The sequence below is a fragment of the Palaemon carinicauda genome, chromosome 9, assembly GCF_036898095.1.
Source record: "Palaemon carinicauda isolate YSFRI2023 chromosome 9, ASM3689809v2, whole genome shotgun sequence".
Lineage (NCBI taxonomy): Eukaryota > Metazoa > Arthropoda > Malacostraca > Decapoda > Palaemonidae > Palaemon > Palaemon carinicauda.
In genome coordinates, this window is record NC_090733.1 from 134,299,122 (window position 1) to 134,316,016 (window position 16,895).

The window sequence follows — 16,895 nt, forward strand, 5'->3', positions numbered from 1 at the left end:
CTTGTTTATGCATGACATAATTGTACAGCAAAACTTCAAACGCTCGAAAAAACTCCTAACAGGAGATGGTCTAGCTCTGAAGCCGACCATAAAATCTTGGAGCGTCTCATGGCCAGGCGGCAGGGAGAGTCTATGAGGTTTGAGAAGTCTATCTGGGCAGAGGCAGGAACTCCCAAGCCGAGAACTTCTCCCGTGTCATTAGACTCTCGCTCTATAAGCCAGCTTAAAAGTAGGGAAAGCAAAGGCTGTCTCCCCCAAACTCCTCCTGGTGATAAACCAGTCGCCTAGCAAACGTAAAGCTCTCTTAGAAGAGCGAGAGAGCACTAGCTTATAAAACAACGGCTTCGAAGTAGCTAGGCCTAGTGTAAGCTCTGACGTTTAGGCGAACAAGGAGCAGCAGTTACAAAAAGATCCGGACAAAGATCCTTAAAAATCAGCATGATTTATTTAAAGTCCATAGAGGGCTGAGCAGCTTTAGGCTCCTCTCTGTCTGACAGAGTCCTCAAGGGAATATCAGTAGGAGGGGGATCAGCAACTTCCTCATCTGAAGGAACCTTGTCCGACAATTGCCGAGTCTCAAGCAAGGGAGAGACCTGTCGTGGTGGCAATGCTTGACAAGCAGAGTCCACACGCAAAGGAGCAACAGTAGCAGTCAAGGACGCTATGTCATGTAACTGCTTAAAGGACTGACCAGGAACAACAACAGGTGCGGGAGGACGCTCGACGTCAACTCGAGACTGCCTTGACTGCCTAGACTGAGCAGTCAAAACAACTCTTGACTGCGGTGCTTGACGCTCAACGTCAAAACAAGTCAACTATGCTGGTTGGCGAACGTCCTGAACGTCAACAAGAGCAAGCGGCAGCGGCTGAACGTCCACAAGCGGCTGAGAGTCAACACGGGACTGCATCGAGTGAGGCTCTACAAAACATGATTGACGTGACTTTGTAACGTCAATGTCAACAGGACGAGCAAAGGCTCGTTTGGGCGGCTGACGGCCAGGATCTCGATCAGCTAAGCGGCGAGGATCATCGTGAACCTGCTCAGCAGAATAGTCCTCCATAAGAGAAGCAAGCTTATTCTGCATGTCTTGCCGTACAACCCATTTAGGATCAACGAGAATGGGTGCGGTAAGAGACGAGGGTAACGTCTGTGACTGCAAAACTTTGCCTACAATAAGACTCTCGGAGCCTGTGTTACGCTTTTGTTTAGGCGGCGAGCAGTCTTCCGATGACTGCATAGGGTCAGAGCTGTCCCAATGGCTATAACCAGGACGCTGGACCTGTCCTGAAGGGACTGACTTTCGCTTTAAGGGTCTCGAAACCTTGTTCCACGGTTTCTTATGCGAAAAGCCTTCGGATGACAAGGAGAAAATCGTCTCGCTCGTCTTATGGTAGGGGCGGTCTTGATGAGACACGCCTGAAACCATAGAGGGAACGTTTGTTCGCTGATCAAGGCCTCTCGAACCCATAAGTCGTACGACATTACTTCTCCCCTGGGCTTGGGAGCTTGCAAGAGGTCTCGGACTAGGCGAACGACAGGCACGAACAGACGAACCCTCGGTCGCAACATTGATAACACTTTGCGCAATTATCACTTTATCACTACGATTTTCTGTTTTGCACTTACTTCACTGAAATCGAATTTTTTAACAATTCACATTAGTCATGAATAAAACTGATTTCTACCTGAAGCACGCAATTCTACCCTCATCAAAAGGTTATAATTGCGAAATAAGTCGTATAATGTAAGCACATTAATACAAGCAAAAAAACAGTAAACATATATTAAGATAAAAAGATCAGTGACTGGGAAGGAGACTAAACACTAGTTCATTCAAAAATGTTATTTTCATTAGTAAAATAAATTTTTGAATATACTTACCCGATGATCATATAGCTGTCAGCTCTGCTGCCCGACAGAAAAAACCTACGGGCGGAATACGCCAGCGATCGCTATACAGGTGGGGGTGTACATCAACAGCGCCATCTGTCAAGTAGGTACTCAAGTACTCGATGTCAACATAGAACCAATTTTCTCCTCTGTCCACTGGGTCTCTATTGGGGAGGAAGGGTGGGTCCTTTAATTTATGATCATCGGGTAAGTATATTCAAAAATTTATTTTACTAATGAAAATAACATTTTTCAATATTAAACTTACCCGATGATCATATAGCTGATTCACACCCAGGGGGGTGGGTAGAGACCAGCATTACATGTTGACATTATTATGAGCTAAGTATTCCGTATTTCATTTTAGCAGTTATTCAAAATAACAAGCATAAAATAAATAAGTACCTGGTAAGGAAGACGACTTGAACAATTACTCTGCCTTTTTAAGTACGTCTTCCTTACTGAGCCTCGCGATCCTCATAGGATGCTGAGCGACTCCTAGGAGCTGAAGTATGAAGGGTTGAAACCCATACTAAAGGTCCTCATCAAAACCTCTAATCTAGGCGCTTCTCAAGAAATGACTTTGACCACCCGCCAAATCAACTAGGATGCGAAAGGCTTCTTAGCCTTCCGGACAACCCAAAAATATTTCAAGAGAAAGATTAAAAAGGTTCTGGAATTAGGGAATTGTAGTGGTGGAGCCCCCACCACTACTGCACTCGTTGCTACGAATGGTCCCAGAGTGTAGCAGTTCTCGTAAAGAGACTGGACATTCTTAAGATAAAAGACGCGAACACTGATTTGCTTTTCCAATAGGTTGCGTCGAATATACTTTGCAGAGATCTATTTTGTTTAAAGGCCACGGAAGTTGCGACAGCTCTAACTTCGTGTGTCCTTACCTTCAGCCAAGCTTGGTCTTCCTCATTCAGAAGGGAATGAGCTTCTCGTATTAACAGTCTGATAAAATAGGATAAAGAATTCTCTGACATAGGCAAAGATGGATTCTTAACTGAACACCATAAAGCTTCAGACGGGCCTCGTAAAGGTTTTTAAAATAGAACTTAAGAGCTCTTACAGGACATAATACTCTTTCTAGTTCATTTCCAACCATACGATAAGTTTGGAATATCGAACGATATTGGTCAAGGCTGAGAAGGCAGCTCGTGTTTGGCTAGAAAACCAAGTTGTAGAACATGTAGCCGTTTTGGATGAGAATCCGATGTTCTTGCTGAAGGCATGAATCTCACTGACTCTTTTAGCTGTGGTTAAGCATATCAGGAAAAGAGTCTTAAAGGTGAGATCTTTCAGGGAGGCTGATTGAAGCGGTTCGAACCTGTCTGACATAAGGAATCTTAGAACCACGTCTAAATTCCAACCAGGTGTAACCAAACGACGCTCCTTCGTGGTCTCAAAAGACTTAAGGAGGTCCTGTAGATCCTTATTGTTGGAAAGATCTAAGCCTCTGTGACGGAAGACTGATGCCAACATGCTTCTGTAACCCTTGATAGTGGGAGCTGAAAGAGATCGTTCTTTCCTCAGATATAAGAGGAAGTCAGCTATTTGAGTTACAGAGGTACTGGTCGAGGATACGGATACTGACTTGCACCAGTTTCGGAATATTTCCCACTTCGATTGGTAGACTCTAAGGGTGGATGTTCTCCTTGCTCTAGCAATCGCTCTGGTTGCCTCCTTCGAAAAACCTCTAGTTCTCGAGTCTTTCGATAGTCTGAAGGCAGTCAGACAAAGAGCGTGGAGGCCTTGGAGTACCTTCTTTACGCGTGGCAGACGTAGCAGGTCCACCCTTAGGGGAAGTGTTCTGGGAACGTCTACTAGCCATCGAAGTACCTCGGTGAGTTATTCTCTCGCGGGCCAGAGGGAAGCAACTAGCGTCAACTTTGTCCCTTCGTGAGAAGCGAACTTCTGCAGTACCTTGTTGACAATCTAGAACGGAGGGAATGCATATAGATCTAGATGTGACCAATCTAGTAGAAAGGCATCTATATGAACTACTGCTGGGTCCGGGATAGGTGAGCAAAGTATTGGGAGCCTCTTGGTCATCGAGGTTGCGAAGAGATCTATGGTTGGCTGGCCCCAGGTGGCCCAAAGTCTCTTGCATACATCCTTGTGGAGGGTCCAATCTGTTGGAACTATTTGTCCCTTCCTACTGAGACAATCTGCTATGACATTCAAGTTGCCTTGGATGAACCTCGTTACTAGTGAAAAGTCTAGACCTGTTGAACAGGTGAGAAGGTCTCTTGCGAACTCGTACCATGTCAGAGAGTAGGTCCCTCCTTGCTTGGAGATGTACGTCAAAGCAGGGTGTTGTCCGTGTTCACCTCCACCACTTTGCCTTGAAGGAGAGACCTGAAGCTTTTCCAGGTCAGACGTACTGCCAGTAGCTTCTTGCAGTTGAAATGCATTGTCCTTTGACTCGAGTTCCATAATCCCGAGCATTCCCTACCGCCTAATGTCGCACCCCAGCCTACGTCCGATGCGTCCGAGAAGAGAACGTGGTTGGGAGTCTGAACAGTCAGGGGAAGACCCTTTCAAAGGTTGATAAAGTCCTTTCACCAAGTCAGACTAGACTTTATCTTACCGGAAACCGGGATCGAGACCGCTTCTAGCGTCTTGTCCTTTTCCAGTGAAAAGCTAGATGATACAGAAGAGGACGGAGGTGTAGTCTTCCAAGTGACACAAATTGAACCACGGATGACAGTGTCCTAACCAGACTCATCCACAGCCTGACAGGGCAGCGTTCCTTCTTCAGCATCTTCTGGATGGATAGCAGGGCTGGGGGTTGATCGTCTTGTTCAGCAATGTCCTCATCAGAGGGTTCCTCATCCGAAACTGATGAGGAAACGGCAACGGAGTGGGCAACGTCTGACTCGCTGAATCTGGCCGCACTGGTGGATGCGTGACGGAGCCGGACACAAAATCATGGCACTGCTGCACAGTCTGTGAACTGTCAACCATGGGGACGCGAGGAAGTACAGCGTCAACCCGAAACTGTCTAGACTGTCTGGGTTGTGCAGTCAACCCCCTACCGGGTTGCTGAGGTTGCCGCACTGCGTCACAACAAGTCACCTCTGCTGGTTGTTGAACGTCTTCCTAGTGACACACTGAACGTCCACAACCACCTCCGAGAGTCGCTTAACGTCAACGTGCGACTGGCAACCCACACTGGGTCGCATCGGTGGAGGAACCACCTCAACTGGCGGACGCGAGTAGGATACCTCAGCGTCAACAGGGCGCACAACCAACCGGTAGGAAGGTTGTTGGCCAGAAGGTTCTTCTCCGTAAAAAATCCTCTATCAAGGACACAAGCTTGGACTGCATGTCTTGCAACAAAGCCCATTAGGGTCTATGGGAGCAGGTGTGGCAACAGACGGGGTTAGCGACTGAAGCGGAACCATTGTTATGCTTTAATTAAAGTCCATAGGAGGCTAAGCAGCTTAAGGCTCCTCTCCAAATGACAGAGTCCTCAAAGGAATATCAGTAGGAGGGAGAACAGCACTTTCTCATCTACAGGAACCATGTCCGAGAAAAGCTAGGTTATCTCAGTGAGGGACTCACTGGTGCATAAGCAGCAGACCAGAAGGCAACGTTATGTAACTGCTTGACAGTCTGTGAACTGTCAAAAACTGAACTGTCAACCACAACAGGTGCGTGAGGACATACAGCACTGGTGCATTAGTAGCAGACCAGAAGGCAACGTCATGTAACTGCTTGACAGTCTGTGAGCTGGCAACAACCAAAGCTGTGTGGGGAAGCCTCAACTCCTGACTGACTAGTCTGCTGCGGGCGAGTGGCGGTAACCACAGTGGGTTGCGGAGGCTGACACACCGTGTCAAAACACGGCAGCTTGTGGTAGCTCACGCACGGCAACGGAGTGCTCCGTGTGTCTGTGGGAGTCAGCATGCGTCTGGCAGGGTCGACTGCGCATGGGTGGAGGAGCTCTCACAACAAGAGTGTGGGAGCAGGCAGCCGCAGCGTCTGCTGGGCGCACAACCGTGGCAGGTTGTAGGCAAACGGGTGCATCGTCAACCTTCTCCGCAGTCGGAGTGTGGGAGCAGGCAACAACCAAAGCGGAGTGGTGGTGCGTGGTGGGGACTGCCGTGGGTTGCGGAAACTAACGCATCGCGTCAAAACACGGCAGCTTGACTCCACCTTCCCACTGCTGATGCGGTAGCTCACGCATGTTAACAGAGGGTGCCGCTCGTCGGCTAACATCAACATGCGTCTGGCAGGGTCGATTGCGCATCGGAGGTGGAGCTCTCCGCAGCCGGAGTGTGGGAGCAGGCAGCCTCAGCGTGAGCTGGGCGCACAACCGTGGCAGGTTGTAGGCTAACGGGTGCAGTGTCAACCTTCTCCGCACGAAACTCCTGCATAACCGCAGCTAACTGAGTCTGCATGGACTGCAGTAAAGACCACTTAGGGTCTACAAAAACGGCAACAGACGGAGCTACTGTCCGTTGTGACTGAGGGTCTAAAACAGCTGGTGCGGCAACAGACGGAGTTACTGCCTGTTGCGGTACCACCTTGCCTCTCTTGGGAGGTGTGCAGTCGTCGGATGACTGCAGCGAGTCCAAACTGACCCAGTGGCTACACCTGGGCCGTTGGACTTGCGCGGAAGGGACCGACTTGCACTTAAAAAGCTGCAAGATGTGGTCCATGGTTTCTTACGAGAAACCTCTTCCGCAGACGAGGAATAAATGGGCTCTCTCGTCGTTGTGTGGGTGGGGCGATCTTGGGTAGATACGCCCGAAACCACGGAGGGAAAAACGTCTGTTCGTTGATCAAGGCCTGTGGAACCCATAAGTCGTTCGACATTACTTCTCCCCTGGGCTTGGGAGCTTGTAAGAGGTCCCGGACTAGGTGAACGACTGGCACGAACAGACGAACCCTCGGACGCAACACTGTAACACTTTGCGCATATCACTTTATCACTTTGATTTTCTGTTTGCACTTATTTCACTGAAATCGAAACTTTAACTGATTTCTACCTGAAACACGCAATCCTATCCTTCATTAAAAGGTAGTAATTGCGAAAACAGTCGTACAATGCAACAGAAAAAACATAAATAAAGATAAAGAATTCAGAGGCTGGAAAAGAGACTAAACACTAGATCAAATAAACTACGTTTACAATCTCTCACCGCACATAGCCTGGGAACAAGAATAAAACCCTAGAAACGTTTTACCTTCTTCCCCTACAGCGACTAGGGAGGAGAGTAAAAAACGAGAACAACGTTACCAGCTTGAACGAAACGTTTATTCTCCTCTCTCTCCCTCCGTCTCTATCTCTCTCTCTCTTTCTCTCTTGATTTCGCACCTGAGAGAAGAGCCCAATTATATAACGTTAAAACATGTTATTTGCTAAAGGAGAAAACTGAAAGGTTTTCCAAATAAAAAGTTCCTTTAATTTAAATTTAAACCATTTAAGCTAAGAAAGAATGAACGAAACGCTAGAATAGGTTTACTCTTACTGCAAAGTGAAACCGTGATACACTCTCTCTCTATCGTAACGATAGAGCGCATGTTGAACGTCCTGAACGTCAACAACTGCGTAGACTAAAAACTAAACGTTAGTTCATCTTTGAAAACAGTACGAGACTATCAAAGAAATTCTTTCATAAAGCATTAAAATTTAAAAAGTATTAAATTCTTTAAAGGTTAAATACGATATAACGGGCTCAATGTTAATTAACTTCGGTTCCAAGTTAGGACCGCCTACTATTAGGAAAGGTCGCATATAAACAAACATAAAAATTTATTTTTTATAAGTTTATAATAAATGGAAAGTTAATCGAAGAGGCCTATAAAGGCGGAGAGATATAAAATAAATAGATCTATAACGTGTTAAGCAAAATTACCAAAAACCTAAACACACTTCCGTCTAAGGGAAGGGTCGGCCATTTAAAAGTGAAAGAGAGTCCATACTCTCTTCGTCACCATAATTAAATCTATCCAAAACGAGTTCAAGTTTTGAAATGAAGAAAAAACCCCTGCATAGCGAAAGCTCAAAACTGGAATAGTGTACTTCACCAAATCGTTGTGAAAACAAATCCAGTTAGGGACGGCGTATTTAGTAGGTCTTGCCAGTGGCACGACAGAGAGAAAATTGGTTCTATGTTGACATCGAGTACTTGAGTACCTACTTGACAGATGGCGCTGTTGATGTACACCCCCACCTGTATAGCGATCGCTGGCGTATTCCGCCCGTAGGTTTTTTCTGTCGGGCAGCAGAGCTGACAGCTATATGATCATCGGGTAAGTTTAATATTGAAAACTACGTTTTCAATCTCTCACCGTACAGTGCCTTGGGACGAGAATAAAAACTAAAAACGTTTTATCCTTTCTCCCCGTACAGAGACTTGGGACGAGAGTAAAAAACTGACTCGAGAACAACGTTACTCGCTTGGGACGAGAATAAAGATCGGAACGTTCTCTCTTCCTCTCTCTCTCTCCGTCTCCTCTCTCTCTTGATTTCACACCGAAGAGAAAAGCCCACTTACCTTTCGTCAATAAACAGGTTATTTGACCAAAGGAAAAAACTGAAAGGACTAAGAAATTGAAAATTAACAAGTTCCTTTAAATTAGTATTTAAAACCTTTAAGTTTGAAAGAAGAATGAACAAAACGTCAGAATCGATTTACTCTTTCTGCAAAGTGAAACCGTGATTCTCTCTCTCTATCGTAACGATAGAGCGCAAACTGCGTAGCATAAATAAACCAAACGTTAGTTCATCTTTGAAACAGTACGAAGACTATTCAAAGAAAATCTTTCATAAAATATCTACTAAAAAATATTCATTTAATAAGTTTTAAATCATTTGCTCTGTAAAAGTTATTTACGATTGAAAGGGGTCAACGTTGTTTAACTTCGGTTTCCAAGTTAGGACCGCCTACTCTCGGATTAGGGGAGGAATAGGTAAGGTCGCATATAAACAAATCATAAAAATTTATCTTGATGTTTATTATAAATGGAAAGCTAATCGAAGAGGCCTAATAAAGGCGGTTGAGATATAAAATATATAGAGGAAAATCTATAATTAACAACAACAATTTATAACGTGATAAGATAATTGCTAAAAGCCTAAAACACACTTCCGTACTAGGGGAAGGGTCGGCCATTTAAAAGTCAAAGAAAGTCCAAAAAACAATCCAAAGTCATCAACAATTAAATCTATCCAAAAACGAGTTCAAGATTTAAGTTGAAGATAAAACACCTGCACTGCGAAAGCTCAAACCAAAAGGAAGTACTTCACCAAGACTGTTGAAAAACTCCAGGTTAACAGCGAGTAATGGTACGTCTTGTCGATCAGACCGACAGAGAAAAATTGGGTCTGTTTACATGTATATGCGGTATCTGGCCGATAGTTGGCGCTAGTGGGTACACCCGCAACCTTCATAGCGATCGCTCGCGAGTTTTTGTGTTTTTTCTGTCGAGCCGCCGGAGGCTCAGCTATTATATATTCACCGGCTAAGTTAAATATTTAAAACTATAAAATATATAAAAAAAAACTGAAACATTAAATCTAGATGTAAATATAAATACTACTTTTTTTATTTGTTCTTACACAAATGCAAACCAGAATCTTTAAAATGGAGTATGACTTCGGCGAACCTGGAACGGCAGTTAAAACTTTTTACGAGATCAATAGATTTGCTAGCGGGTAGAGGGCATAGTAACCCTTACTTTTAATCTGGCTACAGTTCAGTACGGACGATTTCTTTGCTCTAACTTGGCTCTTTGAGCTTTCTTCATTCTCTTTTCAGAGTACAGTAACTGCTGTTTCCTGTTTTGGCTTTTCATGGAGACTACAGGTGCAGATATGCACCAGTGTCCTGGGATATCTGGTTGGAATTGCGGACAGTTCACAAAGAAGTCTAAAGTGGGTCCTCAACCACTTGATATTTTCAGCAGGAGGCATGACTGTTTACAGTCATCCCCCTGAGATGAGTGTAGGGTTTGACATCCTCTGCAGTTGGTGGAGAATAGGAAGAAGAAGAAACCTAAGAGGGATTCTTCAGCTTCGGACTTTATAACACCTAACTTGATACCGGAGAAAATAATAGCTCCTTCTTTTCTTCGACTTCCTTTAGGGCCGAGTCCTCTGGAAGCATTCATAAAGAGGAAGAAGCCCCAGCATTGCCCATCCAAACATGCTTTGAAGGAGCCAGAAGTATCCCTTTCCCTAGTGAAGGTAATACTCTACTGCCCCTCTATCTCTCTCTCTCAAAGTACGCCTATCGCTGTGCTGCTTGACGACGACCTTTGCAAGGACAAGGACCTACAGAAGTTGTGGTTTTCCTTTGAAATCGACAGCACCCTATCGGTGGAGAAACTTCTTGAAGTGTTAACTGACATTAGGACTCCAAAGTCTTGCCTTGCTGGGCCCTTCCATTCGGCTGTTCCACCTACAGACGAGCGACGTGGCATGGTGACCTTCGACGAGTCCTGCTGCTGAAGAAGAACCTACGTCTTCGTCCGCCGCAGTTGTGTTGCCGCCAGCTCCAAAATCCTAATTACCTATGAAGAAAGGTCAGTGGGAACTAAAGCGCATGCACGCTCGCGTATCCCTTCCACCCAACCTGTGTCTTCTTCCTCTCCAACCTTCAGTCGTGATGCTTGCTGCCAAGAAGAGGAATAAGATGTCACAGAATTCTAGGAGACTAATCGGCTAACCTCTCCTCACATACGGCTGGGAGAAGCGTTGCAGAGACGAAACTCAACCTAGACTGGGAATGTGTTTCCATACGAGGTACAAGAGCTCGACATTTGGTCTCATCAAGGACCCTGCAAGTACAATGCTGGTCAAGATATTGGCCTTCCCCCTCGCACCCATCCTTCTCCTAGACGTTTGCATAACGCATCGATTTTTCCCCTCTTCCAGCTACAATAAGTCAAGCCATTGGTCAACGTGGCAGGGACACGGAGCGGAGAGTTGGATGTGGCAAACCCTCAGTTACCGATATTGCCTTTCTTTCATCAGCTCTCGTCCGGCAATCACCCGTTCTCCGATGTAATTCCTATCGTATTCTGTTAAGAGGATAGAGGGAAAACAAAAATGATACAGAAATTTGAGCCAAAAGTGAGTATCGTGCTGACAGACAGGTGGGCATCTGACCCATCAATACTGTAGTCATCACTATCTCGTAAAATTTCAATAGCCATTCAACCTGTGCTGGAGGCATCCTCCTATTAGGGTTGTGGTGGCCGATGTGGTAATGTCCCTGATCGCCAGACTGGGGTTAAGTCCCGCTCAAACTTTTTAGTTCCTTTGGTCACTTCAACCTCACCATCCTTGTGAGCTAAGGATGGGGGTGGTTGGGGGAGCCCATAGGTCTATTTTCTGAGTCATCTGCAGCCATTGCCAGGGCCTCCTTGGTCCTACCTTCGGTTGAGAGGGGGCTTGGGTGCTGTTCATATGTATATATGGTCAGTCTCTAGGGCATTGTACTGCTTGATAGGGCAATGTCACGTCCCTTTCCTCTGCCATTCATTAGCAGCTTTTAAACCTTTAAAGGATGATAGATCATATTTGTGTAAGAACAATCTAACTTACCATGCCCTAGGTCAGGTTAGGTGGGAATCTAATGTACATTAAGGACCCAGTATCTGGGTCAGGTTAAATTCAAACCCTGTAAATATCCACCGTACTGTATACAGTATCTATGTAAATTATGGACCTGCATATAACTTTACCTATTAACGATTCCGTGATATTAACCCTTTTACCCTCAAAGGACATACTGGTATGTCTCACAAAAGCCATCCCTTTACCCCCCATGGACGTACTGGTACGTCCTTGCAACAAATGCTATATAAAAAAAAATTTCATATTTTTTGATAATTTTTTGAGAAAATTCTGGCATTTTCCAAGAGAATGAGACTAACCTGACCTCTCTATGACAAAAATTAAGGCTGTTAGAGCAATTTAAAAAAAAATATACTGCAAAATGTGCTGAGAAAAAAATAACCCCCTGGGGGTTAAGGGTTGGAAATTTCCAAATAGCCTGGGGGTAAATGGGTTAAGATGTTTGACGGGGTAAGAATGCATAATCTTAGGTCTTTTTAAATAAGTGGAGGGTGGCAGGAGGCATAGGCCATATTCACAGATAAAAAATGACAAAGTGCCCTAGGTTAGGTTCATGGGGAACATGAGGTTTCAATGCTTAATAATGACGACGCACCTTAATCTATGCACAACGTTACTGTTTACATACATGAATAATGATGGGTTGTCTCCAGAATTAAGAGGTTATCACATATTTAGGATCTGGCAGATGAGGAGGTCTAGGATGATAACGGGGGTTCAGGCCGAAGCTCCTGACCAAGTAACAGCAACTCTCTTGAAAACTTACACGTACCGTCGCAAGTAAATATTGAAACCTTATGTTCTACATCTTAACCTAATCTACGACACACTGTCCATACCTATCAACCTTCTGCTATTCCCTACTTACTTAAACCGATCTAAGATGCCTTAATCTTAGTGAGGTATCTTGAACATCATACGGTGAATATGCTACAAGAGGTAGAACTCTTGGTTTTACATCGTAGTACAATATCAATATCTTTATAGTTTATATAGGAGATATTTATTGTTGTTACTCTTCTTAGAATATTTTATTTTCCTTTTTCCTTTCCGCACTGAGCTATTTTCCCTGTTGGAGCCCCTGGGCTTATAGCATACTGCTTTTCCAACTAGGGTTGTAGCTTAGTAAGTAATAATAATAATAATAATAACTGTAATTTAGTTCCTTAAATATACTTCTTTAAACATACCATTACATTTTGGTAATATTTCGATAGAGTCCTTAATGGTTTTTGATCCAACATGCGCTCGCTTCGCTCGCAAAAAAAAGAAAAAATCAAGCTCCTACCTATCAACAAGCGGTAATTGCTGAGTGGGACTCCATCAAAATATTACCAATTCTTTTTAAACAGCATGAAATACGATACTATGAAGATTATGGGGGTGTATGTATAATAGCGGCCACCTGTATGTATGACGATGGCTAAGAATACGACAGTATAAAGGGGAATTGCAAGGGGTGTTAGCCCCCGTTAGGAAAGTAAGTGAGAACACGGCTTGTAGGTTAGGTTAGGGGGGAGGGAAGTTCAGGTTAGCTGGTGGGGTGTCCATTTTTAATGCACGCTGGAGGAACTGGCCGCTAAGGGTGTATGTATAATACCGGCCATCTGTATGTATAACGATAGCTAAGAATACAGCAGTGTAAGGGGGTTGCGGGGGGGATTAGCCCCCTGTTAAGTAAGTAGGTAAGGACACAGCTTGTAGGTTAGGTTAGGGGGAGGGAAGTTCAGTTTAGTTGATGTCCATTTTTAATGCACGTTGGAGGAACAGGCCGCTGATATACAAAGGCACCAAATTATGAAATATTGTAATTTAGTAGGTGAAAGCAAACACAAGGTTCTGATTTAGTCTTAGGGTAAGCTAAAGCTACGGCCATCTAAGAGGTGGTTGTAGGGACACCACGATAGGTAGGTAGATAAGGATAGAACTCCTAGGTTAGGTGGGGAACCTTAGGCCAGGTGATGTTCTTGTTCGTTACCGTTCTAATTTTTTTTTTTTATATATAACTTTTGGAATTATAATCTCTAGCATTTTGTAAATTTATGTTTCCCATAATTATCTGCATAAGAAGAGTTGAAAGTACTTAATACACCACGAACAGTAATTTTCTTCATTACGAATATTGTAATACAATAAATATTTGCGAAATTAATTACAGACTGTATTTCACAGCCAACTACAAAACCTCCTGTATGATACAAAAATATGTGGTTTTTAAATCCTTACGAAATAATTTTTGTAATTTACTCGTACTTTTCTACAATAAAAAAATTATTTTCCTTCATTCAAACGTTTCTTTCAAGAGAAATTACGTTTCTTCCCTATTCAAATATACAATGAATAACACGAAGAACCTCTTTAGAATTCACTTGACTTGATTTCGAAGTAATTTTTAATCAAACAAACTTTCAAAACGGTATTTTTTAGATAGAAGATTGACAGTCCAGCCAAGCCACTTCGAAATTAATATTGGCGCCATGGTCGATTGATGACAATAAGCTGTGTTTTACAATTAATTAAGGAATAAAACCATAAATACCTTTAAGACAATATGCAAGACAATGAAAACCTATTAATAAAGAGGTTAAAAGACTAAAATTCAATTAATAAGAAGCAGAATTGACTTACATAAGAATAGAAAGTAGTTTTGTTTTGAATTCACGGCTATCCGGCAGGCCTCAGCTGCAGCCAGGGTTGCCAGATTATTCGACTGGATTATCGTACATGAGCCTTATAATCGTCGTTTTTCAACCAAAATTATCGTACAAAGTTTCAAAATAATTATTTACATGATGTGACTTATTTCAAAATATTTTAGTATAATTATTTAATCAAACACACACACATATGTGTATACATAAGGTATGTATCGTACATCGTACTAGACCTAAAATAATCGTACATGTATGATAATTATCGTACGAATGGCACCCCTGGCTGCAGCACCCAAGCTACGTGTTTGCTGAAATAAAGGTGTTTTCTTTGTAACGGCTCATCTTAAATGAGGATTTTGGCATTATATTTTAGGTTATTAATCATGTTTTTGGGGGTTTGTTTTAACTTTTCCTTATATTATAATCGAGTTCATTCTTTTTATCAATGTTTTTAATGTAATTTCTCTTCCTTGCACAGGTAGTTTGCATTTTATTATGATGTGCATCTATGTATGTATACATGTACAGACACACACACAATTATATATATATATATATATATATATATATATATATATATATATATATATATATATATATATATATACCAAATTCATTAGACTGTAATTTCCAGCCAACTACAATAGCTCCTGTAAGATACAAGAATATGCATTTTTTGTATTTCTCGTATTTTTCTATAATTCAATATACAATTTTTTTTCATTCAAACATATATATATATATATATATATATATATATATATATATATATATATATATATATATATGTGTGTGTGTGTGTGTGTATATATACCAAATTTATTAGACTGTAATTTCCAGCCAACTACAATAGCTCCTGTAAGATACAAGAATAAGCATTTTTTGTATTTCTCGTATTTTTCTGTAATTCAATATGCATTTTTTTTATTCAAACATATATATATATATATATATATATATATATATATATATATATATATATATATATATATGTGTGTGTGTGTGTGTGTGTGTGTGTGTATGTGTGTACAATAAATATATAGCCTACATTTCTATGTACGTATGTACTAGATTAGATTACTGTTTCCATTTCCTGTCGATCTCTCGACTACTTGCTCTTCAATATTTCTTTTCTTCTTCTGTTATATAGTGTTGCTCTTTTACTTTGAATTCATATTTTTCAAAGTTTCATAAACAGATATTGTTTCTGTATTTACCTAATGTTTATTTTTTTTTACTGAAACAGGATTATCAATATTTGATACACGAAGATTTTAGCACTGGCTCTTTCCAGAAAAAAAGAATAAATATGAGTTATTTCTTGAATTAGTTTTAGCTTCATTTTATAATATAAACTATAATTTCTCTTACTGTTGGTTTCAGCAAATGTTTTCATGTTGAATAGGCTGACATAAGTCTTTTTATAGCAGGCCTATATATATGAAATATCTGTTTTGATGTTGTTACTGTTTTTAGAATATTTTAATTGTTCATTATTTCTCCGATCGTTTATTCATTTCCTTATTTCCTTTCCTCTCTAGGATATTTTTCCCTGTTGGAGCCCTTGGGCTTATAGCATCTTTCTTCTCCAACTAGGGTTGTAGCTTGGCTAGTAATGATAATAATAATAATAATAATAATAATAATAATAACCATGATGATAATAATAATAATAATAATAATAATAATAATAATAATAATAATAATAATAATAATAATAATAATAATAATAATAATAACCATGATGATAATAATAATAATAATAATAATAATAATAATAATAATAATAATAATAATAATAATAATAATAATAATAATAGAGTTTTACAACGATTGCGGCATAGATATATGACGATAAATATCCTCATTAAGAAATAAGACGCAAACAGAGAGAGAGAGAGAGAGAGAGAGAGAGAGAGAGAGAGAGAGAGAGAGAGAGAGAGAGAGAGACTACGTTCTCAATAACTGGTAGCAAAAGATATGATTATGAATGATGATATTTAAGCTGAGGGAGAAAAGTATTTATAATTGGATTATATAATGTATGGCTATTCATTGTATAAGGTTTTTTAATATATTATTATTATTATTATTATTATTATTATTATTATTATTATTACTATTATTATTATTATTATTATTATTATTATCATTATTATTATTATTATTATCAAATCATAAGCTACAACCCTAGTTGGAAAAGCAGGATGCTATAAGCCCAGGGACTCCAACAGGGAAAATAGTCTAGTGAGGAAAGGAAATAAGGAAAAATTAAATTTTTAAGAAGAGTAACAACATTTAAATTAATATCTCCTATATAAACTATAAAAACTTCAACAAAACATGGAGGAAGAGAAAGAAGACAGGACAGCATGCACGAGTGTACCCTCAAGCAAGAGAACTCTAACCCAAGGCAATGGAAGACCATGGTACAGAGGCCATGGCACTACCCAAGACTAGAGAACAATGGTTTGATTTTGGAGTATCCTTCTCCTAGAAGAGCTGCTTACCATAGAATTATTTTAGAACTAAGAGATTTGAGAAATCTTTGATCAGTCAAATGTATACGAGACCGTATTGATCAACAACAACAACAACAATAACAACAACAACATATTTTCTTTTTCCTTATTTCCTTTCCTCGCTGGGCTATTTTCCCTGTTGGAGCCCCTGGGCTTATAGCATTCTGCTTTTCTAACTAGGGTTGTAGCTTAGCAATTCATAACAACGACAACAACAACAACAACAA

At 41.2% G+C, this 16,895-nt stretch overlaps 1 protein-coding gene across 1 annotated transcript in view; it reads right to left on the reverse strand.

The window, feature by feature from the left end:
• The window catches only part of LOC137647152 (cell division cycle 7-related protein kinase-like), an 88,334-nt gene extending 74,142 nt beyond the window's left edge, over positions 1–14,192 (reverse strand). Inside the window, exon 1 of the mRNA XM_068380426.1 lies at positions 14,121–14,192. The gene's annotated coding sequence lies outside the window, so the exon portion shown is untranslated. The remainder of the gene's footprint in view (positions 1–14,120) is intronic.
• Between the last annotated feature and the right edge of the window lie 2,703 nt (positions 14,193–16,895).